This window comes from Phacochoerus africanus, chromosome 16, assembly GCF_016906955.1.
Source record: "Phacochoerus africanus isolate WHEZ1 chromosome 16, ROS_Pafr_v1, whole genome shotgun sequence".
Taxonomy (NCBI): domain Eukaryota; kingdom Metazoa; phylum Chordata; class Mammalia; order Artiodactyla; family Suidae; genus Phacochoerus; species Phacochoerus africanus.
The window spans coordinates 34,507,270-34,532,432 of NC_062559.1; the positions used below are offsets into that span (position 1 = coordinate 34,507,270).

The window sequence follows — 25,163 nt, forward strand, 5'->3', positions numbered from 1 at the left end:
GTTACTTCTATTCCTTTCTCTGGGTTCACTTTTCATTTTACTGAAGTCAAGGGCAGATCTGGTTTTGTGGAGCTTGCAGCTAATACACTTGGGGACTTTCTTTTAATAAAATAGAAAATTAGGAATGGAATTGTCAATTTTTTTAAAAAAACAGGGAAAGAAGATCCAATAATTATTAAAGACTTGAAGATTCAGGTCCTTTCCTTATGAAATCTCTGCAGGCAGTGCTCCAGAAATGCCTGATTGATATATTTTTTCTCCCTGGTATATTCTGCAGCTTCCAACAACACCCAGAATTACAGGGTGTGCAAATGAGGGGCCTTGTAGCTTAAGTTGCATTAGTTTATAGGAAGTCCTTCTCTACCTGATCTCGATGCTTTAGTTGGCTCATTCTTGAAGAATGGTTTAGGTGATATTGAGTTCTAGTTCCTTCAAGATTTTGAAGATAATATTTAATAGTCTTCTGTAATGTTGCCAGTGAGAAATCAGCTGCCAGTCTAATTGTCATCTCCTGCAGACAGTAATTTCTTTCTGGTAGCATTTAGATTTTTCTCTTTATCTTGACATACTGCTATTTCCCTATGATGTTTTTATAGGTTGATTTATTTATTTTTTTTGTTTTCTTGCTTGGTCTTCAGTGTATAGTTTCCTACATAACTTTCTTCAGTTCTGGAAACTTCTCATCCATCTTGTTTCCTAATGTTCTCTAGCTTTGCAACTCTGTCTTCTTGTATTACTCCCACTGGGTGTATGTTGGAGCTTTTCAAGTCTCTCCTCTATGTCCTTTAAATGCTCTTTCATGTTTCTTCATGCTTTATCTTTTGGGGATGCATTTTGTGTCTGCACAATACTATTTGAAATTTACTAATTGCTAATTCTCTTTGGCCACAGTAAGTTTTACAGAGTACTCTATTTTTTTTTTTAATTTCAATAACTATATAGTTTTAGCGCCAAATTTCTAATTGGTTCTTTTTCATATGTACTTGGTGCCACTTTCTACCTTTTTAAAATTTTTTATATTTCATTTTATGGAGTTATTCTTTTTATCTTGAGTTCTAAAACTTTTCTTATTTTCAAATCATTTTAGCTTATGTTAATTTTTTTCTGATGAATACTTACCCCAATTTTATTTTATTGGCTTCTTATCGTTATTCTTTTTAAATGTATTTTGGAATTTTTGACTGTGCTCTCATCTTATGTGAGAGATTTGAATTTAATTATAATCTCTGTTAGTTTCCTATTGCTATTGTAGTGAATTACCACAAATTTAGTGGATTAAAGCAACACAAATTCATTATTTTACAGTCCTGTAGATCAAAGGTCTGATGTGTTTCACAGGACTAAAATCAAGATGTCCACAAGGCTGCCTTTCTCTAGAGGCTCTAGAGAAGGATTTGTTTCCCTGTCTTTTCTAGTCTTTAGAGGTTGTCTGTGTTCTTGGCTTGTGGCCCCCTTTCATAATCAAAGCCTTGACAGTCTTTCTTATATACCATCACTGACTCTGACTGTCTGCTTTCTGCTTTTACTTTTAAGGACCTTAATGATTATTTTGGGCCCATTAGATAATCCAGAATAGCCTCCAATTACTTACAGTCATCTGATAAGGAACTTTAATTCTATATGCGACCTAACTCCCCTTTGCCCATTAATGTAACATTTTCACAGGTTCCCAGAGATTAGGACATGGATATCTTTGGGAGGCCATTATTTTGTCTTCTACACAGCCCCCACCATTTCTGCTGTCTAGTAATTTGCATTTGCCTCCAGCCAGTCTCCAGGGTCTTGCAGTCAATAACTCACAGCTGCCTTTCCATGCTTCTGGGTCTAGAGCCTCAGACTCCTTGACAGCTAGATGTTTCTGTTTATGGAAACTGTATTAGACAACATAGGGCACCATTTACATATAAGCTGCAGAGCATATTATTTTTAGTGGTAGAGATATTTGTATCGGTGGAAGGGTTAAGAGGGTTGATTTATGCTGAGATATTTTTTTTCCATTCATAACTTCTTATTTATTTATTTTCTGTCTTTTGTCTTTTAGGGCCTCACCGGTGGCATATGGAGTTTCCCAGGCTAGGGGTCTAATCGGAACTGTTGCTGCCGGCCTACGCCAGAGCCACAGCAACGCCAGATCGGAGCCGCGTCCGCGACCTACACCACAGCTCGGGGCACTGCCGGATCCTTAACCCACTGAGCAAGTCCAGGGATGGAATCCACAACCTCATGGTTCCTAGTCGGATTCGTTTCCACTGCCCCACGATGGGGAACGCTAGCAATTTCTTTTTAAATTTCTCTTCTCATTGTTATCTTTTTGTTGTTTTGTGTGTGTCATAGGGACATGGCCTTAAAGCATAAATCACAGTATCGTCCTGGCTGGAAATCTTTCCCATGTTACCTTCTATGAAATACATTTGTCAGTCCTTTGGCTCAACTAGGAATGGAGGTTAACTTCGATTTTTTCTGAATTTATGCTAGAGTGGACTGATGATTAATGCACCACCTCTGCCATTCCCTAGCTGATTAGAGTAGCCACTTTTCACACCTGGTAAGCAAGCGGATTCTTACACTCACTGCTGCTCCTTTCTGAATCTTGGCTGAGAGAAACAGAAGTTTATGGGGGCTATGGGGTTCACTGATCCTTCTAGATACTCTTAAGACCTACTTGTTGATTTGTCAGACCACAAGGAGCTGAATGCTGGAATTATGTGCACTCCCATGGTTACCTTCGTCAGTTATATGTTGTCATGTCAATGTTGGCTTCTATTTAGGAAAATATTGATTATAGAGACATGTCTCTTGATCCCGGTATCTGGAATTTTCATTTTATTGAGCTTGATTCCATGTTATGGGGCTGACAGTTTCTCTCCTAACATGAAGCATACATTTTATTTGGGGGCAGAGAGGTAGACCACAGACAAGGAAATTAAGATAATTTTATTTAGAAATGTTAGGAAAATAAAACTAGGTGGTAGGACTGCACTGTGTGTGTGCATGCATATTCTATTTGAGTTTCTAGTAGAGGATTTTTTTGTTGTCTTCTTTTTTGTCTTTTTAGGGCCATATCCACGGCATATAGAAGTTCCCAGGCTAGGGGTCTAATCGGACCTGCAGCTGCCGGCCTACACTGGAGCCACAGCAACGCCAGATCCGAGCCGCGTCTGTGACCTACACCACAGGTCATGGCAATGCCAGATCCTTAACCCACTGAGTGAGGCCAGGGATCGAACCCACAACCTCATGGTTCCTAGTCAGATTCGTTTCTGCTGCTCCATGACGGGAACTCCTCTAGGAGAGGTTTTATTTATTTATTTATTTATTTATTGTCTTTTTTTTTGCTATTTCTTGGGCCGCCCCTGCAGCACATGGAGGTTCCCAGGCTAGGGGTCGAATCGGAGCCATAGCCACTGGCCTATGTCAGAGCCACAGCAACACGGGATCCGAGCCGCGTCTGCAACCTACACCACAGCTCACAGCAACGCCGGATCGTTAACCCACTGAGCAAGGTCGGGGACCGAACCCGCAACCTCATGGTTCCTAGTCGGATTTGTTAACCACTGCGCCACAACGGGAGCTCCTAGGAGAGGTTTTAAGAAGATGATATTTCAAGTGAGTTCTGACAGAACATAGTTAAGTCGCGCTAAAGTTCAAAGAATGAGTGTTTTGGGGGGCACAGGAACAAAGAGCAAAAGCAAGGGTTCTGAAGCAGAAACAAGTGTGGCATATATTGAAAAACAAAGCATTTGCCGGAGCATGGTGGGCCAGGGGGAGAGTCATAGGAGAAGAATTCCTAGAGGGAGTCAAGGTCCAGATCACGAAGGTTGCGGGAAAGGCTGGAATTCATCAGAAGTACAATAGGAAAGCCATGATGTTGTTTACAGAGGAGTGACAAGACTTGATTTGCATTTTACAAATGACCCTCTTGGCTGATAGGTGAAGACTCCTGGGGAGACCAGAAAGGAGATCTTTTGAATAATCAAGATGAGAGAGGGTAGTATGTTGAATGAGGGAGCATCTTTGGAGATGGAGAGGACTGGGCGTATGTTAAGGATATATTTTGGTGATAAAACCTTAAGGATTTACTTACAGAAAAATCTGGAAAGAGAGGGGAAAAGAAAAATCAAGGATGACTCTTGTTGGCTTGGCCAAGTAGACTAATGAGGAAGTCGAATAATGGTCCTTCTGCAGAGAAGCAGGTTTTGCTTTACCTTCTTAGAGCTATTGTGATCTTTGTGTCCGGAAGCTAAGAATGAATTTTGTGAGTTGTTTTCAGCAATTTCTTCTAGCATGCTTTCATTACTGAAATTTATGTTAATCTCACTATTATCTCCATATAAGTTTTCTGTTTATGTTCCCTCTACCTTATTTTTCTCACTTTTAAATTATTTTTTCTCATTATATTTTTCACATCTCTCTAAAATGCCTTAAATTAGGGTGGAATATAAATAAGTTATAAGTAAACATAAGTAAATTATAACCAGATGGCAGCCTGAGTTGTCAATTACGCATTGTCCACACACGTAACCTTTAAAATGATCATCATTCATTAGTTTATGTTACACACACACAGACACACACCTTAACTTGTTGATGGTATAAACACGTATCAGATTTGATCAGCTGTTAAATTTTTGTTTGTCAGTTTTCCCTTTCTGCATCTGTGTCGTCTGTCTAAAATTATTGCGTTCCATCACTTACAAATTTTGAATAGTGGAGTTCCCGTCGTGGCGCAGTGGTTAACGAATCCGACTAGGAACGGTGAGGTTGCGGGTTCTTCCCTGCCCTTGCTCAGTGGGTTAACGATCTGGTGTTGCCGTGAGCTGTGGTGTAGGTTGCAGATGCGGCTCGGATCATGCGTTGCTGTGGCTCTGGCGTAGGCCGGTGGCTACAGCTCCAATTCGACCCCTAGCCTGGGAACCTCCATATGCCGTGGGAGCGGCCCAAAGAAATAGCGAAAAACCAAAACAAAACAAAACAAAAACCCAAATTTTGAATAGCAAGTAATAAGATACTAATAGATTGATGAATGGTTGATCTGGTTTGATCAACCATTGATATCTAAAGCTACAATATTCGATTCTAAATCTAGGGCAGTCAGAGGCATTGCTGAGTTAGTTTTATCCATTCTTTCTCTTCTCTGCTACGTAAAGATGAGACAGTGATGTTGCTTTTAATGTTGATGGTGAGGACGCTTCCAAATAGATCAGAAGGCATCTAGGGAACAGTAGGTTCCTGCTACTAAAAATGGTTCAGAACACAGTTGCTTGACACAACGTCTTTTGATGATACTGAGATGACAAGAATCAACTTGAGTGTTTCATTAGTTTTGCTAAAGGATCACCATCTCTTATATTATGAACTATTTCTATACATATCTATTAAATCCCTTCACTGACAAAAGCGCTGACAAATTATTAGTCATTCTCTCTTATTTGAAGGTGGAGTGATTATCCCTATTTGATATTCCTGTCCACAGCTGTTTTTGGTCTCATATTTAGTAATTAAAGCATTTCCTTCTATGCTACTTTCTTGTCTAGTACATATTAACTAAGCCTTCTTCATTATGCCTCTGCAGAAATGGCATGAAGAAGGCCACAGATGTAATTATTTTTGTTTTAGACTAAAAGCTATTATATCTGAGGTCACAGATTAATAGTAGCATTTTCCAGGGTTGAAACACCACTTTTCACTGTTCTATCCGTCTCTCTTTTTGAAACTGATTTTTAACCCATAGCCTTTATAAGGGAATGAAATTCTACCTAAGGAAAAAATCTTAACTTCAGCTAAGGTGGAGAATATAAAATTCTGTAGGACTGAATTGGCAGATATCAAATTTGCATCTCCTGTAGTGTTTATGTGTTCCCTATAGGCAGTTTTGGGTACTGTATAAATAAATCTTCAAGATATTGATGTTGGGAGGAAGGAGGGACAAGAAGGTGGGATATTAAGTAATCATGAGATTCTAGGCTTCTTGGTTGAGTTAATTATAATTCCACATTATTGTACTGTATTAATACTTTTTCTCAGTTTCTTACAGCTTTTTAAAAATCACCGTGTTAGGTATGTTTAATTCAAGAGAGGCCTTTAAGAAAGTATCTTTTGACAATTAAAGGAGGATTTTTATAATAGAATGCCCTTGGCACTTACTGCCACTCCTGTTCAGAATTAAAGGAATGTGTGTGGATGGGGTGAGGTAGAATAGGACTGTGGTGTGTGATTGTTTCTGAGGCAAGTATAGTCCATAGATTCAGCTATATAAATAGGAATTTGAAATTTTTTTGACTTATTCAATTTTGACATTTATTCCTTTTTTCAAGAACTATTCATTGAACTCCACTTATATTCCAGGCACTCTGCTAGGTGCTGCGATATAGTAAACAAGATATGGATCCCATTCAAAAAACTCATAACCAGGAGTTCCTGTCGTGGCTTAGTGGTTAATGAATCCGACTAGGAACCATGAGGTTGCAGGTTTGATCCCTGGCCTTGCTCAGTGGGTTAAGGATCTGGCGTTGCCGTGAGCTGTGGTGTAGGTTGCAGACATGGCTCGAATCCCATGTTGCTGTGGCTCTGGCATAGGCTGGCAGCCACAGCTCCGATTGGACCCCTAGCCTGGGAACCTCTGTATGCCATGGGTGCAGCCCTAAAAAGACAAAAAAACAAAAAACGAAACTCATAACCATCTTTCACTTCTAGGTAGTTTTGGCTAGCCTTGGAAAAATAGTGCATGGGAAAAACGAGATTATCATGGATTAGAGGGAATGGAGGAAAGCTGAGATATGAAATTCCAATTGAAATCCCAATTTAGATGTTAGCCATCTGTTGTAACAGGGCAGACCTCGCTGTTCAGGATTCACAGTCAGATCCCTGGAAGAGCATTGAGTCGATCAACCTCTTGCCTGGCCTGCCCTGTCTCCTTGTTTCTTTTTTATTTAGCCATGGACCCATGACTCTTATCAGCATTTAGGTCCCTGCTGGAATTTTACTGTTTTCCCAAGTGCCTCAAGCTTAGGTAGTATCAACAGTTTGACCTTTACAGGAGATAAAATATTTAAATGTTGCCTATGATGGCCATATTAAAAGTCAGGACAAGTCGCTTTACAAATGCAAGTGTACGTGAGAGGATGGATTATAAGGGAATATTTTAAGAATCTTAAATTATAATATTACACATAAACAGATGCTTCATTTAGTCCTATGTGCTGCATTCTAAGGTCACTCTTTTTTTTTTTGTCTTTTTTGTCTTTTTGGGGCCACACCTGCAGCATATGGAGGTTCCCAGGCTAGGGGTCAAATTGGAGCTATAGTCGCTGGCCTACACCACAGCCATAGCAATGCTGGATCTGAGCTGCATCTGTGATCTATACCACAGCTCAGGGCAACACTGGATCCTTAACCCACTGAGAGAGGCTAGGGATTAAACCTGCATCCTCATGGATACTAGTCACATTCATTTCCACTGGGCCACGATGGAAATTCCTCTAAGTTTACTCTTACAACAGCCCAACAAGGTAAATTATTATTATTATCACCAATATTTTAAAAATAAGGAAACTGAGGTGCAAAGGGGTTAATGGTTTGCTCAAGTTCATACACCTAGTGGACCTGGGATTCAAACTCAGGCATTCTGGCTCCAGAATCTATGCTTTTAACCCTAAATTGCCTTCTCTCTCCAAAATTGTGCATGGGATATTCACATGCTCTGCCCCAATAGGATGTATGGATTGGAAATTCATACGAAAGACCTGAGCTGAGGACAGGTCAGAATTCACAAGCATAGAGGTGGTGGTTAAAACCTTGGGAGTAGATAAAATCCCATTAGGAGAGGACAAATAGAATGAGGAAAGGAGATCCCCAAATATATGGCCCTGGGATCTAGCAATGTTTAAGTGACTGGTGAAAAAAAAAAAGTCAGAAAGGCTGACTGAGGATGAATTGATTCAGGAAAATGGTATCTTGGAAGCCAAGAGAAGATAGAATTTCTTTGAGAGTTTAATATTGCCATGTGCCCCTAGGTGGTTAAAAGAATGCAGGCTGAAAAAGATGCTGGAACTGGCAGTTAAGGGGCCACTGGTGCCTTTTGCTAGAGTTGGATATTTCTAGTGAATGCAATAGGATGTACTGCCACAAAGACACATTTTAAGAAAACATAGGTACATGATTAGACTTTTAAATGTATTTATTACATGTTTTCAAAAAAAATTCAGTGGATTTCAACTCTTTTTAAAAAAAATACACTTTTTTTTCTTTTTCTTTCTTTCTTTTTTCTTTTTTTTTTTTACCACAACCCAGCTTAGTTTAGTATATTTTACCTTGTCGGCACTTAGATATTTCTTCAATAATGGAATATCAAAAATTGATGAGCCTCAGGAAAACAATAATTTAAGATTCCTTAAGTGGTACATTACCGTCAGAATTAGCTACCAATCCCTAAGCGGGATTATCTTCTGGAAGATTTATAGTACCAAAATACCAGCTGTAAATCATAATTTGGAACAACCAGAATTACTTGAAGACATTACACATTTGTAATTGAATGCGTGCTAAAGTGAGCGATTTGAGTATTTCCCTTTAGTGCAATATCTGAGCCACGTAACGGCAGCCATGTTAATTTATGATACTTTCTGATGTAACCCAAACTTGATTTATGATACAGTGTTTCATTGCTATAGTTAATGTCTTATACATCCTTGTTATGTGTCATTCTTGGAGAATATGTCCAAAAAAATCAGAGAGCAGTCATAGACTCTTTAAATAAAGGAGAGAGAGTTTTAGATGAAAAAGTATTTCAGGATGTAATCCAATGTTAGGTAAATATGGTTATCTTTGCTGTAATTGTTTAGCATAACACATTTAAACTTGGGAGAAAGGCCCCTTAAAGAGTTAAGAATGAAAATTCAAGTGATTTGAATTGTTTTCAACGCCCTTGTTGTTATCACTTTATGTATATTGATGTTTCCCAATTTGTGAAATGTTGTTGGTCATTGTGGCAACTCCCCTAACTGTGTAAACCGAGTATAGTTATTTACTAGAAACATCAGGGAGTTCCCGTCATGGCTCAGCAGTTAACAAACCCGACTAGTATGCATGGGGTCACGGATTCAATCCCTGGTCTCGCTCACTGGGTTAAGGATCCGGCATTGCCGTGAGCTGCGGTGTAGGTCACCAATGTGGCATGGGTCCTGTGTTGCTGTGGCTGTGGTGTAGGCTGGCAGCTGTAGCTCCAATTCAGCCTCTAGCCTGGGAACCTCCATATGCCTCAGGTGCGACCCTAAAAAGACAAAAATAATAATAAAAATAATAATAATACAATAAAATAAATGTGAAATATCAAATTCTTTCAAGTGAATCATTTCAGGGCATTTGGCTTAAATTCTCATCCATGGAAATAACCACTCAGTGCGTTGGCCATACCCTTTTATATATGGGTCTGAACACGTAAAACTAGGCTGATGAGCAGCTAGTGTGGAATGGCAGCCAGTAATGGAGAAATGGAAAAACATTCTCTGGGTGACATTTGGATGTGCTTAAGGGAGTAGCAGAGAGGCTGGAATTATTTCCTGACTTCTATATTTTTATAAACTTTGGATTATTGTGATTAAAAGTGATAGTTTTTTTTGCTCTTTTAAAAATTTTTTACCATGTTAATGCTTGATTATACAGTCTAATAAGTGAGTAAGTGTTACAAAGAGGAGCGCTCACTGACCTGAACTTATATGACTTTCTTTGAATTAGGCTCACTATGCTTGATGCTAAATTCAATGCTTACTGTGCAAGTAACACATCCTTCCTGATAACATCGCCCAACATAGCATCAAAACGTATCTTCCTGGAGTTCCCGTCGTGGCGCAGTGGTTAATGAATCCGACTAGGAACCATGAGGTTGCGGGTTCGGTCCCTGCCCTTGCTCAGTGGGTTAACGATCCGGCATTGCCGTGAGCTGTGGTGTAGGTTGCAGACGCGGCTCGGATCCCGCGTTGCTGTGGCTCTGGCGTAGGCCGGTGGCTACAGCTCCGATTCAACCCCTAGCCTGGGAACCTCCATATGCCACAGGAACGGCCCAAGAAATAGCAACAACAACAACAAAAAAGACAAAAAAGATAAAAAAAACAAAAACAAAAACGTATCTTCCTTAAAGTGCTGTAGGTATTATATTTATATTAGTCATAAAGGTTATTAGACTTGCTTATGATATGTTTAAAGAAGTATATTCTGTTTTTTATTAAAAGTAAATTAGCTGTTTTGAAGTTTTTTATGATTGCTAAGTGGACAACACCACTCTATTTTTTCATCTCAGCTGACATTTGAATAACTGAGTCTTAATAAATAAATTGTGAAGCTTAGGCTTTCCAATTTGAGATTTTATGTTTTCCAAATTTAAAATGAAATATGTGTCCTGAATTCATGGTTGGAACAGTTACAGTGACCTCATAGACATAAAAAAATAATGTTGAGGGAGTTCCCTTTGTGCCTCAGCAGTTAAGGAACCTGACAAGCATCCATGAGGATGCGAGTTCTATCCCTGGCCTTGTTCAGTGGGTTAAAGATCTGGTGTTGCCGTGAGCTGTGGTATAGGTCACAGATGCAGCTTGCATCTGGCATTGCTCTGTGGCTGTGGTGTAGGCCAGCAGTTGTAGCTCTGATTAGACTCCTAGCCTGGGAACTCCCATATGCCTCAGGTGTGGCCCTAAAAAGCAAAATAATAATAATAATAACAATAATAATAATGTTGAAAGATATGAAATCAAAGTTATCTTCATACTACTAAGGCAGACTTTCCTATTCTATATATTATGGCAATCAGAGTTTGGATCAGAAATTAAAAAGGAAATGATAACTATCTTGCAAAGATTTTAAGTCTGAATGAAAAAGAAAACAATTTCTTGAATGCTGAGACTTGGAAACATATTTCTATTACCTTCTTATTTATTAGGTCATGAGTGGAAGCTTTCGTTTTGGTTAATGAGTTATCATTCCCAAGGTTGACCTTAATTATTACCTATACTAGGAGAAGTTTCCCACTAATCCTCTTCCCCAAAGTTTTCAGTGTGTGTTCCATTAATAGCATGATCAATGAGAATGATCCCCATTGCTTTTAAACGGTGCTTCATTTCAGCGTATTTCAGATAAAACATTGGTTCAAGAAAAGTATCAGAAATGATGCCCTCTTTTGTACACACTCAAGAACCAGTCTGTGCATCTTAACTATTCATTGTGTTTCCATCGAGTCCTAGAAGCAGTGTAGTTCGATGCTCAAGAGCTTGTTTTACTGACGGAGCCAGAGCTCTTTACCTCTCCATTTTAGTTAAATGCTGATGCCGAGGTCATTGTGACTGCTTGGGGCACACCATTCAGGATCGTGGTTGAGTTGGGTGAGCTTGCTAACCTAGGTTAAGGTCTTTGAATCCACCCTGTTTGTTTCCAACCAGCAGATGGCGTTAGCAGAGTCAAACAGGATGCCTTTCGTTCCCTCCCTTCCCCTTCCTCCATTTTATTGTTAGTTATTGATGAGGATAAAATCCTCAGAAATAACCACAGCAGACAGGGCTGGGCATTCATTCCTGTTGTTCTTCCAGATTGCTGTCCCCTAATCTATCGCTTAACTTTTCATTGATAACCACAAGGAATTCTGCATGATCACACTTAGATTTTATAAGAATAAGACTCTTTGGATCCTTACTCTCTTCCTTTGCTTTTAAATCTTTGTTAAGTCTTTTTGGACAGACACGAGTTAGTCTCTTAATTTAGGGTATGGTGCTTATACCTACCGCTGATCATGATGCAATATTTCAACTTCAAATCAGGGTTCTTCATTGCAACATTTGCTAGCTATGGTGTGGTTGATGTTTTACAGGTTTGTTACTAATTCCATGCTGATCTAGAGGAGAGAGTTTTTCTGTGATAGATTTTTTTTTTTTAGGCACAGTTTTTAGGTAGTGGGAGCACATCAACACAAGTTTTTTACCTTTTAATAAAATGCAGTGCATTTTAAATTGTTATTTGGAACTAAATAAGCAACTTGAATATCTCTATATCTCATTTTCTGTATTTTCTGCAAAGGATTAGTCTTTTTTCATTAATCCCCTTGTTAGATTATTTTAAATTATACATTGTGAATTACTACAAGTTGTTTTTGTAAAATTTACTTTGTTATTCAAATTCTATTATGTAAATCTTAATACATGAGTGAACCCAAAAAGTAAATACTTGAATAATAACTGCCTTCTTTGAAGACAACTGAGTTTATTTATTGTAAATGTTATTTCACACTTCAGTCAGTTACCTTGCCAGGTAATAAAGGCCCTGAAATTAAAATGACCTATTTTCACAAAATGTAACTATAGGATTCATTTACAATGAAGCTGCCTCAGTTTGATATTATTCCTCCTGAAATAGGAAACAATATCCTACTGATGCATCTGAAGTGGGCTCTAAAACCATCCAAGGCATACTTTCCAAATTAGTGACTTCTGCTTGCAGCCTCAGTTACCTCTTGTGATTTTCCTGAACTATGCTTACTTTTCCTCTGTTTCTCCTCTGACTTTATAAGGTATCTTATTGGCTGCATTCCAGATCTCTTACAAACTTGCACTTCAGACAGACTGTATATTTACGGCTGCCTTGAAAACATTTAGACCTATACAAATTTGAACACAATTCTAAACATTAATGTGCTGTACTAGGTATGGTAATTTAAGGTCATGGTAGCCTTTTAAGTATAAAAGCACCTAACAGCCTGATGAGGAAAATCACCTTACAACAAAACAGTGTAATGGCGACAAATTGTTAATTAAATTTTTCCTTGTAAAAAGATTTGTTTTCAGTCGGAGTGAGCTTATACAACAGTATTGCCGACTAAGAGCAAGGGATTTATTCAGCAGTTATGACTGCTTATTATTGGTTCTCGACATTTAGTTCCTACACATATTTATTTGGTTGCAAAATATTATATCACTTTAAAACATTAATAAACAAAAATGTTTCTTTTTAATTGCAAAGCTCCCCAGATGGTGATTTCTTATTATATTAGAGAGAAGCTTATAATCATAATGTATGCATTAGGAAAATAAGTGACTACTGATTTTAAACACATGAAGCCCCTTATTTACCTCTCCAAAACTGTGGAAATGATAAAGTTATCTGGTTTGTAAAATACCTTTTTACATGGGTGCATTACCTTTAAAAAATGCTCTTTTGCGTTATAGAATCAAATAGCTTTTTGATAAGGAAAATATCAATAAAATATAAGTGTAACATCAATAAAATTCTGAATTGCATCTGGAAGTACTGATGTTTGTATTAATCCTTAATTTTTCACTCCCTGGACATTTTTTGGTGAATCGTCCAGTTTCCAAATGAGCAAAGTGCTATGGAGAAAAAGGAAGAGAAGAGTAAAGATCCTGTCCTAGAGGATCTTGATACTCATAATCTAGTTAAGTGTCTAGAGATAAATTCTAAAGCGCCAAAATGTCAAATTTCCAATGTCATATAAATATATTAAAGAACACTAAGGGATTGATTGAATTGAATATCAGAAATAAAGGGACGTTAGCAATTCTCAAGTGCAAACACTTTATTTTAGGGATGAGTAAGCTAAGGCCACCAGACAGAAGGACTTAACCTGAGGCTCACTGGCTGTCCTTGGTAGAGCTGGGCCCAGTGTTTTCTCACTGTCCTTAAGGGCCTGGTTTATGCAGAAGGTTTTCAAGAAAATGTGCATTTTGAGCTGAAAGGAAGTAACATTATCAACAGCAGGAGCCACATCTAGAGATTTGGGTATCTTTTATCTTTCTAAGTTTTTTCTATTTCTAAAATTCCATATTTTTTATTTTGATGGGTATTAAAGAAAGAATAATATAAGCAAAAAATGGTGAAAAGTAGTTATGATGATAAGGGCTGAAAGTTATAGAACTTCGTCTGTGTGAGGCTCTCCTTTAAGCCCTTTTTTCATCAGCTCATCTAGTTCTCACAATAACTTTATGAGGCAAGTGCTGTTTTCATTCCCATTTTACAGATGAGGAAACTGAGGCTCAGAGAGGCAACCTGCCCAATATCAAACATCGAATGTTATAAAAGTAGGTATATGTGGAATGACCAAGCCTGTCAATGTCAGGTGCCTCCATTTAAGAGAAGTGTTACGTTGAGCAATGGAGATAAGGGCTTCTCTAGTAAGCAATTTTTTTTGAGGGAAAAAAAAATCAAAGAAAAATCTAGTAAGTCCTCATTGTGATATAAAAGGATCATGTCTAATATTTCTACAGTTTCAAATAATCCGTGACTTGAGAGTGTCCAGTCGTAGCTTATGTCCATAATTCTCAAGTACATTATAGCTAGCATTTATGGATGTTAGCATGTGCATGATGGAGGCAAGGATCACACGTGTGGTGGCCCCTTTACACTGAACAGTCTGTCATGTGTGTGGAAGCAGTCACTGTTTACGACTGTGTTCTTTGGTCCAAGGTCTCACTCTAACTGAGCAACTCCATCTCTGAAAGCATTTGTGGCTAGCTACGAATTCATGTTGCTCCACATTTTTCTTTAGACTTGTGTGTATTTTATATTTCTTGCTTCCTTTAGAAAATTTTCTTTAGCTTTTCCACTTCCATTTACTGAACACTAGCTATTTATGTGAGGCGATGTGAACAGGGTTAACTGATGACACCTTTTTATTCTTGTCCTTGCTTTCCATTTTAGGCATGGACTGGTATTACTGGGCTAAGTGGTGCAAAGGATACATAATAAATTAGTAGTTCTAGTAAAATACTCATTTCTGTACACTTGGAGAAGCCCATGCCTTTCTGATGCAGGATTTTTTTCCTATCAAAGGAATATTGGATTCCTTAATGTTTCCTAGTTTCTTCTAACATTTTATTATTGACTTTACTTAGAAAATGATAATATATACATATCTGAGATGGATGTACCACTAATTATATGTGGAGTTTTCCTCTATATATAGTTCAATAAGCTTTCATTAACAATCTGTCTGTTCTTTTTTCACTCAGCAATATTTACTCAGCTCCCATTAAGTATCAGGTACCATTGTGGCTGCTGGGGTGTGTTTTTGCCACTATGGTCATTAGCCTGTTATCACTCAAGGTTACACATTGAAGTAGACAGTTTCTCAATGGATTAGATTTAAGTTTTTGCAGCCAAGATAAAGCAAATATGCAGTGTTATACAGCCTAAATTTATTCTTGCTGTTCTGTAGAAATTATTGGACATAAAGCACAAGATAATAAATTCTTATGATACAAACTAAGTCTGGAGTGTTGCTATTCTGCACTACAGAATTCTGGTTTTCTTCTCCCTCCCTCCTTTCTCCTTTTCTTCCTTTTTGTTATAGAATCATTGGGGAAAAAAATTAAATTAGATCTATAAATTAAATGCATTTTCTATTAGTTCTAGCTAGTGAAAACCAGACCATTATTTGGAACATTTGGTAATATCTAGAGAACAAATTGAATAAACTCTAAAAGTCTGCTACAGTCAAAGTATACTTAAAGTTTGGAATAATGTTTTATAAGCTAATATCAAAACAAATAAGAGTTCAATATCCGGTCACATAGAGGTTGATGTACTCAGAAATTTTGGAGCTGTCACTGTAATTGCCTTCTTGATACATCTTTTTCCCGTGTTAGCACTCAGAGTCCTAAGTCCCAGGAAACCCTTAAGTCCTGAGCAACCAGGATAGTTGGTCACCCTAATTTTATCTAAATCTGAAGATTTAATTTCCTCCATCTCATGGATGAAGTAGTTAATGAACAAATATTGTGCCCAAACGTATTTAGCTAAAGGGTTCATATTAACATGTTAATATTTAAATACAGTGATAGATGATTGAAAGATGAGACAGCAAGTGGACAGACAGATGCATGGGTGGGTAGACAGATGAATATATAGGAAAATAACTGTGTAATGTACCTTCTGAATGGTTAGGAAACATTATCAGTTAAAATCCTAATCACCTTGCAAGGCCCAGCATATTTCTCATCTTTTGGTCAAGATTTATCTTGCCTGTGCCTGCAAAATTCTGTTGATGACTTTATTATTTGACTCACCATAGTTGGGTTCTATTTGCTCATATGCATATCTGTATTCTCCACTAAACTATGAATTCCTTGCAGAGCAAGAATTGTGCCTTAATATCTCTTTGAACTTAACCCTCCACCTGCTGCCTTGTGCTGAGTCCAAACTGAATATGTTATTGCTGACATGCTCATTCATTTTCCTCCAATGTTAATAATCTTCATTGAAATGTAACTTACCTTACAGTTAAAATTCACCAGTTTTCAATGTTCAATTCAGTGAGTTATAACAAAATCAAGATAAAAAACCATTTTAATCACCCCCAGAAAGTCCCCCTGGGCCACTTTGCCGTTACTCTCTCCCTGTCACCCTGGCCAATATTCCTTTTTCTGGGAATACAACAGTTCATCCGTTTATCTACTGAAAGACATTTAGTTGCTTCCAACTTTGGACAGTTATGAACAAAGCTGCTGCAAACAGCCCTGTCCAGGTGTTTGTGTGAGTATAACTTTTCAACTTTGGGTGGGGGGAGGGCAAATATGAAGAATCTTACTTAGGAGCATGCTTAGTTCTGTAAGGGACTGCCAAATTACCTTCCAAAGTGACTGTCATTTTTCATTCCCATCAGCAATGAATTAGAATTCCTGCTGATCCCACATCCTTTCTAGTGTTTGGTGTTGTCGGTGTTTTGGATTTCAGTCATTCTGATAGATGTTTAGTGGAATCTCATTGTTTTAATTTGCAGTTCCTTAATGACATAATATTTGAGCATCTCTTCATATGCTTATTTGTTGTCTATATATTTTCTTTGATGAGATATCTATTCAATTTTTTTGGCCCATTTTTAACGAAATTGTCATTCTTGTTGAATTTTAAGAGGTCTTTATATATTTTGAACATGCCATTTATCAGATATGTGCTTTGCAAATTTTTCTCCCAGTTTATGAATTACATTTTTATTTTTTAAATTTAATTTTATTGGAATATAGTTGATTTACAGTATTGTATTAGTTTCAGGTGTGTGGCAAAGTGAATCAGTCACACATACATTTTCATTTTTATAACTTTTTTTATATGTGGAAGTTTGTAATTTTAATAAAGTCCAAGTTATTAGTTTTTTTTTTTTTTCATAAACTCTACTTTTGATGTATCTGGAATGTCATCACCAAACCCAAGGTCACCTAGCTTTTCTCCTGTGTTATCTCCTAGGAGTTTTATTTTTGCGCCTTTTACATTTAGGCCTATGATATATTTTGAGTTCATTTTTGCGAAGCATGTAAGGCCTATGTCTAGATTTTTTTTTTTTTTTTTTTTTACTTGTGAATGTCCAGTTGATCTTGTATCACTTGTTGGAAAGACTTCTCTTTCTCCACTGAATTTCCTTTGTCAGTGGTTAGTTGACTATATATGCACTGGTCTATTTCTGGATTCCCTCTTCTGTTTCATTGTTGTATTTGTCTGATCTTCTGCCTTCAGCACACAGTCTTGATTGTTACAGCTTTAGGTTAAGTCTCGAAGCCAAGTAACGTCAATCCTCTGACCTTGTTCTTCTCCTTCACCGTTGGGTTGGCTCCTCTGGGTCTTTTGCCTTTCTCTGTAAACTTTAGAGTAAGTTTGCTGACGTTCACCAAATAACTTGCTGTGATTTTGACTGACATTGTATTGAATCTGTATATCAAACTGGGGACATCTTGAGAATATTGACTCTTCCTATCCATGTCCATAAAATAGCTGTTATTTAGATCATTTAGAGCTTTGATTTCTTACAGGCAAGTTTTACAGTTGTCCTCATATAGGAGCTTGTATGTATTTTGCTGGATTTTTACCTCAGTTTTTCTTTCCTTTTTTGGGGGGAGGGTTACTTATATTAGTCAAGGTTCTCCTGAAAAATAGAAGCAATATCTGTGCACAAGGTTCGTTCCTGTATGGGGATGGTTGCTTCTAGGACCTTTCACCTTAAGGAACAAAAACAAAAACAAAAATCTGTATTTTACTAATCTATATATATGTGTAACACGCATGCACACACACACACACACACACACACACACACACAATTATAGACATTTGTAGCTGTAACTCTCTGGGTCTATGTTAAGGTAAACATGAGTCGATACTCATGTCTCTTGCTCTAATGCATTACCGTGTGGATCGTTCTGATTACCACCACCCCCTTGCTCATCTCTGGCCTTCCCCTCCAACAATAAAAAAATCTGGCTCCCACCACCTGTGGTTTATTAATTGTTCAGTTTGTGTGAATCTGAGTGTGTTTTCAGTTTTGTTGTTATCGTCATTGTGACACTTTTTTTTCTCCAAAATTCTTGGACTTTTTGTAAATTGATGCACTTCATTTATCAGTTTACTGGAGGTCAACCATACAAAATATACAAGTGAGAGGTAGAAATTTATTCGGGCAAATGAGAAAATGTAGAAGAAAATGACTTTTCAATTGGGAAGTACTGTGAAAATATGAGGTAGTTATCAGGTTGTCACTAATACTATCAGTATTTCTATGTTGCCATTTTATTAAGTCATTAATTCAGCATGGAGTTCGTCTTATACATAATAGTATCGCTGATGACTTTCTTTAGCTTCCATATTTTGTTCTCACCATATATATGTTTGCTTGATATTGGTAACAGGAATTACATGAGTAATTACATAATTACTTTTGGCATATCGACCTGATTGTATACAATATAATATTTTAAAGTATGATTTAAGAAGACAAAATAAATATGAAAATAAAAGACACATTAGTGTGAAGATCAAAATACAAAATAGGTTCTAAGGTCTTGCTTAAATGTTTATTATAATTATTTAAGAGAATACACAGCCAAGTTGTAAGAGACCAAGGAAAATGTGTAGTATTTCTGATTGTAGGTGATCCATGATTTGTTCATTTGAAAGTTTCTTTAAATGATATTTTCTCTTAAATCAAAAATAATAATAATAGGAAGAAATAGTATTCTTGCCAAATGCTTCTGCATATTGGAAAATATTATTTTCCTCTGTGATTTGATTGGTAGTTGTTTTTAAATTACATGAGTTAAGGTACCTTAGATTAACATACCACAAAGTCAATAAAGAAGTTAAAATGGGAAATAATGTTGGATAACTATGTAGTTAATATTAATTAATGGGTAACTAATTATATTTTACTAATGATTGCATTTCACTAATGAAAATATTATTCTTAACAACCACTGATAGTGATAACTTCGATAGCCAACTCCCACTTCCAGGGAGTTTCTGAGCTTGAATCTTAGTGACAGCAACTCAATGTGATTTTTTTCAGGAGCTTCACAGCTAAATCTTTAACTCAAGTCAAAATTGGCATCTTTTTTGACTTCTCCATGTTTGCTCTGTAGAGCCTTCCACCGGTTCAAAGCCCATGTGAAGCAAAGGAAAAGAAGCAAAGATATTTCCCAGAAACAAAATGCATTATGTAATCTGTTGACATTCATTATGTGATGGTACATTTTCACATTAAATGGGAAAACTGGGAAATAAGAGTTTGTCTAATGAAAGGGAAAAGAAAGCTTTTTAAAGTGTGGCATCGTTTTTCAGCACATTTATGGGTCCTTTTTCACTTGTTTCTTCATTTTAGATGATGAAATTGTAGAAAGTGGCTGATATATTTTTTTTAAGTAATTACTTCAACGCTCTAATTTCTTTTCAGTGATTAGATGTAGCAGTTTCAGTCCCAAACACTGTAACTCCTTTTCACTACCATTTAGCTCTAGAGGTAGAATGTCACCTGGCAGGACCCAGACTTCTTTTGATAGTAATGGGCTGGAATGAGCTAGATCCTGGTTACCTGGAAGGACTCAGGAACTTGGGAGAAGGAATGCTTCTGGCAGATTAGGTTTTAAACTTCTCCAACTGTGAAGGGACTGCCACTTTGTTTTCTTTTAACATGGCCTGTGAAACATGATCTGGAATCTTGCCGGAAACCACTCTTAGGTGTCAGTATTTTTTAAAGCTGTTGTTTTTGACTAACAAGGAGTTCTTAAAAATTGGGGATATCAGGTTCGCTCTTTCCTTCAGCTGTGTCAAAAACATATTGCCTTGGAGTTCCCATCGTGGCTCAGTGGTTAACGAATCTGACTAGCAACGAGGAGAACGCAGGTTCGATCACTGGTGTCGCTCAGTGGGTTAAGGATCCAGCGTTGCCCTGAGCTGTGGTGTAGGTCGCGGATGCGGCTTGGATCCCACACTGCTGTGGCTGTGATTAGGCCGTCAGCTACATCTTCAATTCGATCCCTAGCCTCAGGACCTCCATGTTCCTCAGGTGCGGCCCTAAAAAGCAAAATATATGTATATGTATTGCTGGATTGAAGTGGCTAAAGTTATAGCTGGTGTGGCAAGGGGCGAGCCATAAATTGAAATACCCAAATACCTTATGTTGTAAGTATAAAATCATTCTGTTTTTTCTAACATGGTAGGCTTGAATGTATATATGTTTTTAGACTCACTGCAAAAGAGTCGTAAGGAGTCTGACCATTAGTAATGGACTCCAGCTAAGACAGGGAAATTTGAGGTATTTATTTCTCCACTGAGGCTAGGCTGTTTTAATTTCAACCTTTGTAATTCAGTCTTTATTTATTTATTTGAATTTGGTCTTTCGTATTTTGAACCGTATTAAAGCAGGACATGTTTGCGTTAAACAACTGATTTGTGCCTAAAACAAGTTTTTAAAGGTTTATTCCTGCTTCACCAGAACTGCCTGATGCGGAAGCAGGTAGCTCTCTCTCTTTGCCTGCTTATTGGTGGTTTGTTCTTATACATATTGCTCGACCTCTCTTTTATTTTTTCACCTGTTAAATGGAGGGAGTACCTGCCCAGAGGCCCCTACTGCACAGAGGAGCCCCTAGGAAAGTGGAGAGCCACTGTCTCCCCTTCCCCTCAGCTGGCCCAGAGGAAGCAGAGAGCTGAAACCGCCTCTCTCCCTGAGGTCATTCTCTGCTTGACCTTCCCTGAACTGCGTCCCATGGAAGCTGTTAAACCCTGTGCTATTACACCTAATGGTGCCACTGCAAAATCGGGTCCATGTGCATGAGCTCTTCATCTGTGGAAAACTCATGTAAGAAGTGATTATTTTACAAGGACATCTGATCAGCTGTAACTACCTAAAAGAATCTTATTTACCATCTTTAATTCTGTCTGAATAGCTTCTTTAATATATTATAAATAGTGATTTTTTTCGGAAGGCTGTTTAATAAACACTGTTTACTAGAGTTAGAAGAAATACTTTAAAAATGGATTTCAACAGTCCCCTTGAGTATTAAGGAATAGTGGTTGCTTTATGTCAAAATCATATAATTTTAACTAATGTACTGTGTATCCTAATTCTTTAGACCTATCTCAGATTTTCTTAAGAGGAAGGTTCAGATTCCAGGGACATTGGAAGAAAATCTGATTTTATAACTTAGTTTCTGCAATACTACTCAAAAGATTTTTTTTTCTCTATCCTAAACCCAATTATTTTAGATTGCAAATACATCATTTTTTCTTTTTTAATACGCAATCTTTTCCTTGGCAATACATTGTGATATTAAGAGAAAATAAGAGACAGAAAGCAAGGAAAACCATGGAATACTAACAAAAAGCTTAGTATGTTAGCAGCATCTAGTACATATCAAAGAAACAAGTTCTCAAATAATGAGGCCCACATTGAAATACAGCCTAGTTGTTATTTTTTTTCTCAGAGAACCTCTTTTTGATGGTATATTTAATAAGCAGTATCACAGACAGTTGTACCATATTCATTGTAAATAAATTACATAGTCTTTCCATGGCGTAAAAATCTCATCCTAGCCTTTTGCTGTTATCTTTGTTTAGAAAGAAGGTGATTATTAAGTATATTCAGTAGTAATGGCAGACATAGAGATTTCGCTGTGTTGATTGCAAAATCTAATATGTATAATTTGTAGAGCAAGCGAGAGAGAGGGTGTGGTAGAGTGCAAGGGAAAAAGCCCATGCCAAACAATGTATTTTCAGTTTGTCACCGGCCCAGGTGTTCAGTATGAGGGTGTTTGGTGTGGAGACTAACGGCAGAGCTGCCAAGTTTATGATTCCTGGACTTGATGGTGCAAATTCATTTTACCAAGCTTTGGCTAAGGTTACAAAAGATTCTCATTTTCTGTGCTAAATTTGGTGACTTATTTGCAAACATTAAGAGAGATTAATTTTACTCCACAGGGTTGTTAAGATGTCTGTAAAAAAACTGCAGAAGTAGATTAACAATTGTTGTGCTTTTATTCTTTTTAAAAATTTATGTCTGCTGTGTGTTTTTGAACTTCTTCGATTTGTAACAACAGGGACCTTTACATTATAAACTTTAAGCAAGTAGTTCTCTAAAATACACAAGGCTTATTTTTGCCCCCAGGTACCCAAATCTGTTAGCCACATAGCTGTTTCATCTTGCCTTTGCCTTTTATTTTTAAGAAATCATTTGTCCTAGTGTTTGTCTATATTGTGAAGCTTTTGTGATTAAAAATAATAACAATAATCCTGCTCTAGCCTGTGAATTTAGATTTCTTCCTATTCCGAATTTCTGCTCCATGAAATATGAAGTTAGGATTTTTTTGTCCTTTCTGTAGATCAATGAGTTTTTGTGTTTGGGTGATTCTGAACTCTTCGATAAATAGTATTAGACGCCCCTGCCATGGTAGATACTCAATAATGTATGTGGTTTATCGGCTGAAGACGCAACCTAGTGTAGTAGTCATTTTAGTAAGCCCTTCCCCTGTGGCTGTAGATCAATCATGTTTTTACCACGTACACTGTCCAGATCCAGAAGCTCCGACTAAACCGAGGGTTTCCCACTCCATGCCCTCAGCCATCCTCGTTGCAGAATGCTCTGCAGCTCTTGTCTTGTCCTCTCTCTCTCCCTCTGTCTCTTTGCTCTCTTCCTCCCTCCCTTCTTCCCTCTCTCCACAAACATATTCCCCTTTATTAGGAGGAAACGTTTTAGACATTTTAGCTTGTGTCATTTTGTCTGTGAAATTCAGTGAATTATATATTTTCAGGTATTTACACAGAACAAATCATTGTGATCTATTTCGTAAAATGCAAAGCATCACCTGTGTTATTTCAATGCGTGGATAGTTAGCAAGATAGCCTCTTTTTCTCTGCCTATCCATCTAGACCCACAAGCAAATTCAGAAAACGCGAACTCTGCCCATACTGGTCACATGCAGAGTTGTTTTCTGCCACACAGAGTTGTTTGTTTATACCATCTATCAAATAGGGTTCTGAAAACTGCAGAGGAAGTTTAAATGGCTCTTTATAAGCACCGGATCAATAAATTTAGTTGTTAATCTGTGGTGAGTTAGTGGTTAGAGACTGCTAATGAGGTTATACTTGTTACAAAATGTCTTGCAGTGGGAGAGAACATGACAAGGGCTGAAAATTTAAACCAGGTTATACGGAAAGATAAAAACAACTTATGTGGGACAAATCTACCTTTTTTCATTTATGTCTTTTATTGGGCACTAGCCAGCTCAAGAACCATCCTTCCGATGTAGACAGAAAAATCCTAAGAGAAAATTAAAAAACAGAAACAAAAAACATTATATATCCCAAACATCACACTACAACTCTATACAATATTTAATCCTTTTTTTTTTTTTTTTCTCCAGCATGCTAAAAGAAACCTTGACTGAAGGGCTGCAGAGCCATGTGGGAATAATTTCAATAATTTAAAAAGATGTCGCTTGCTGTAATAAAAATTGATTCCATTTCTTTTATTTACTTGAATACATGCTAGTTGTAAACACCTTAAAATTAAATTGAAATGCACCTAATCCATGTTTTTCTGAACTACTTGATTCAGTGTTTTTGAGAACATTTGTGTGGGAATTTCTGAGCTATTTATATGTAAATGGAGTCTTCTGTAATTGGCACAGGGAGAGCCTGCTAGAAGCCCAGTAATCTAATCTTAGTTGCACATTTTTTCGCCTCTCTGTTATACATTCCTAATGGCATTTGAGGGCAAACAGTTTGATCTTTATGTCAACATCACTCTCCTTAGCAATAAGGGAAAGAATAGGGAAACTTTATTTTAAGGATTAAATGGTGAAATTCTTCTGTGACACACCATCTTAGACAGAGCTGCCAGGTTTTATAGGGAGCAAAAAGATATCATTAACTTCTAACTACTTGGAATAGGAATTTAAATTATTTGCTTCAGGTGGTAGAATGAAAGTAAAATTGCCCAATTGTTCTGGCTGTGATAGACCTTATTTTATTGAATCTTATTTTATTTTCAAAAATATGTGCTACTTGAGACTTTGGCAACAGTGGTATTGAAAGAGTTTTTCTGTTTTTGCATTTTCCCTAATTTGTGCTTTTTGGGGAAAATATTAGCCAAAAGACCTATCAGATGGACAAGGACATTTAACTATGTTAAACATCCAAGGCACTTGTTATATGCCTGTTATAAATCATGGAATGTTTAACTTTGAAGGGACTTGAGAAAAAGATCCCTGAATCCGAAATTTCATTCTGGAGCTAGCAATGTTAAAAAAAAAAAAAAAAAAAAAGATTTGATGCTATATTAGTTAAAATGAGATTTATTATTCTTCCAGTCATCTAGCCATCCATATTCAGGTATCCGTCCATTCGTTCAGTAAATATCATGCCCAGGTAACTTAAGCACTGGGTTGGATGCTGGGAGTACAACAGCAAGCAAGAAACCCACGTTGCTCTCGTGGTGACCACTGCCTTGTAATTAGATCTGTAAGCCACAGTACGTAATTGAATGAAAGCCATATTAAAAATTTAGCTATTTGCCATTGTCAGGAACTGGATAGTTCTGAATATCTGTCTTTTCTGGATGAGTGAGAGGTAACCATTTAAGCATAACTTGTTTTAAATAGATCTCTTTCTAATGTATGACCCCTAAGTGGAAAGTATTGGATACAATCTTTATGTTTTCAGGATCATGGTTTTGGATGTTATGCTGACCTGGATTTCAATATCTAAATAATCCAGATGACTGATTCATTATTCTGGGTTTTTATTTGTGCTTCTTTTTTGACTACCAGGCTGTCTGATACTGTCCTCCTGCTGGTTTCTGTATCTGCTTCTGCCGCAGAACCCTTCTTGCCCCACTCCTCCCATTTCTCTTC

At 37.3% G+C, this 25,163-nt stretch overlaps 1 protein-coding gene across 4 annotated transcripts in view; it reads left to right on the top strand.

Annotated features, from left to right (window-relative positions):
* The window catches only part of IMMP2L (inner mitochondrial membrane peptidase subunit 2), a 916,780-nt gene that overhangs the window by 508,192 nt on the left and 383,425 nt on the right, over positions 1 to 25,163 (top strand). The gene's annotated exons all lie outside the window — the stretch shown is intronic.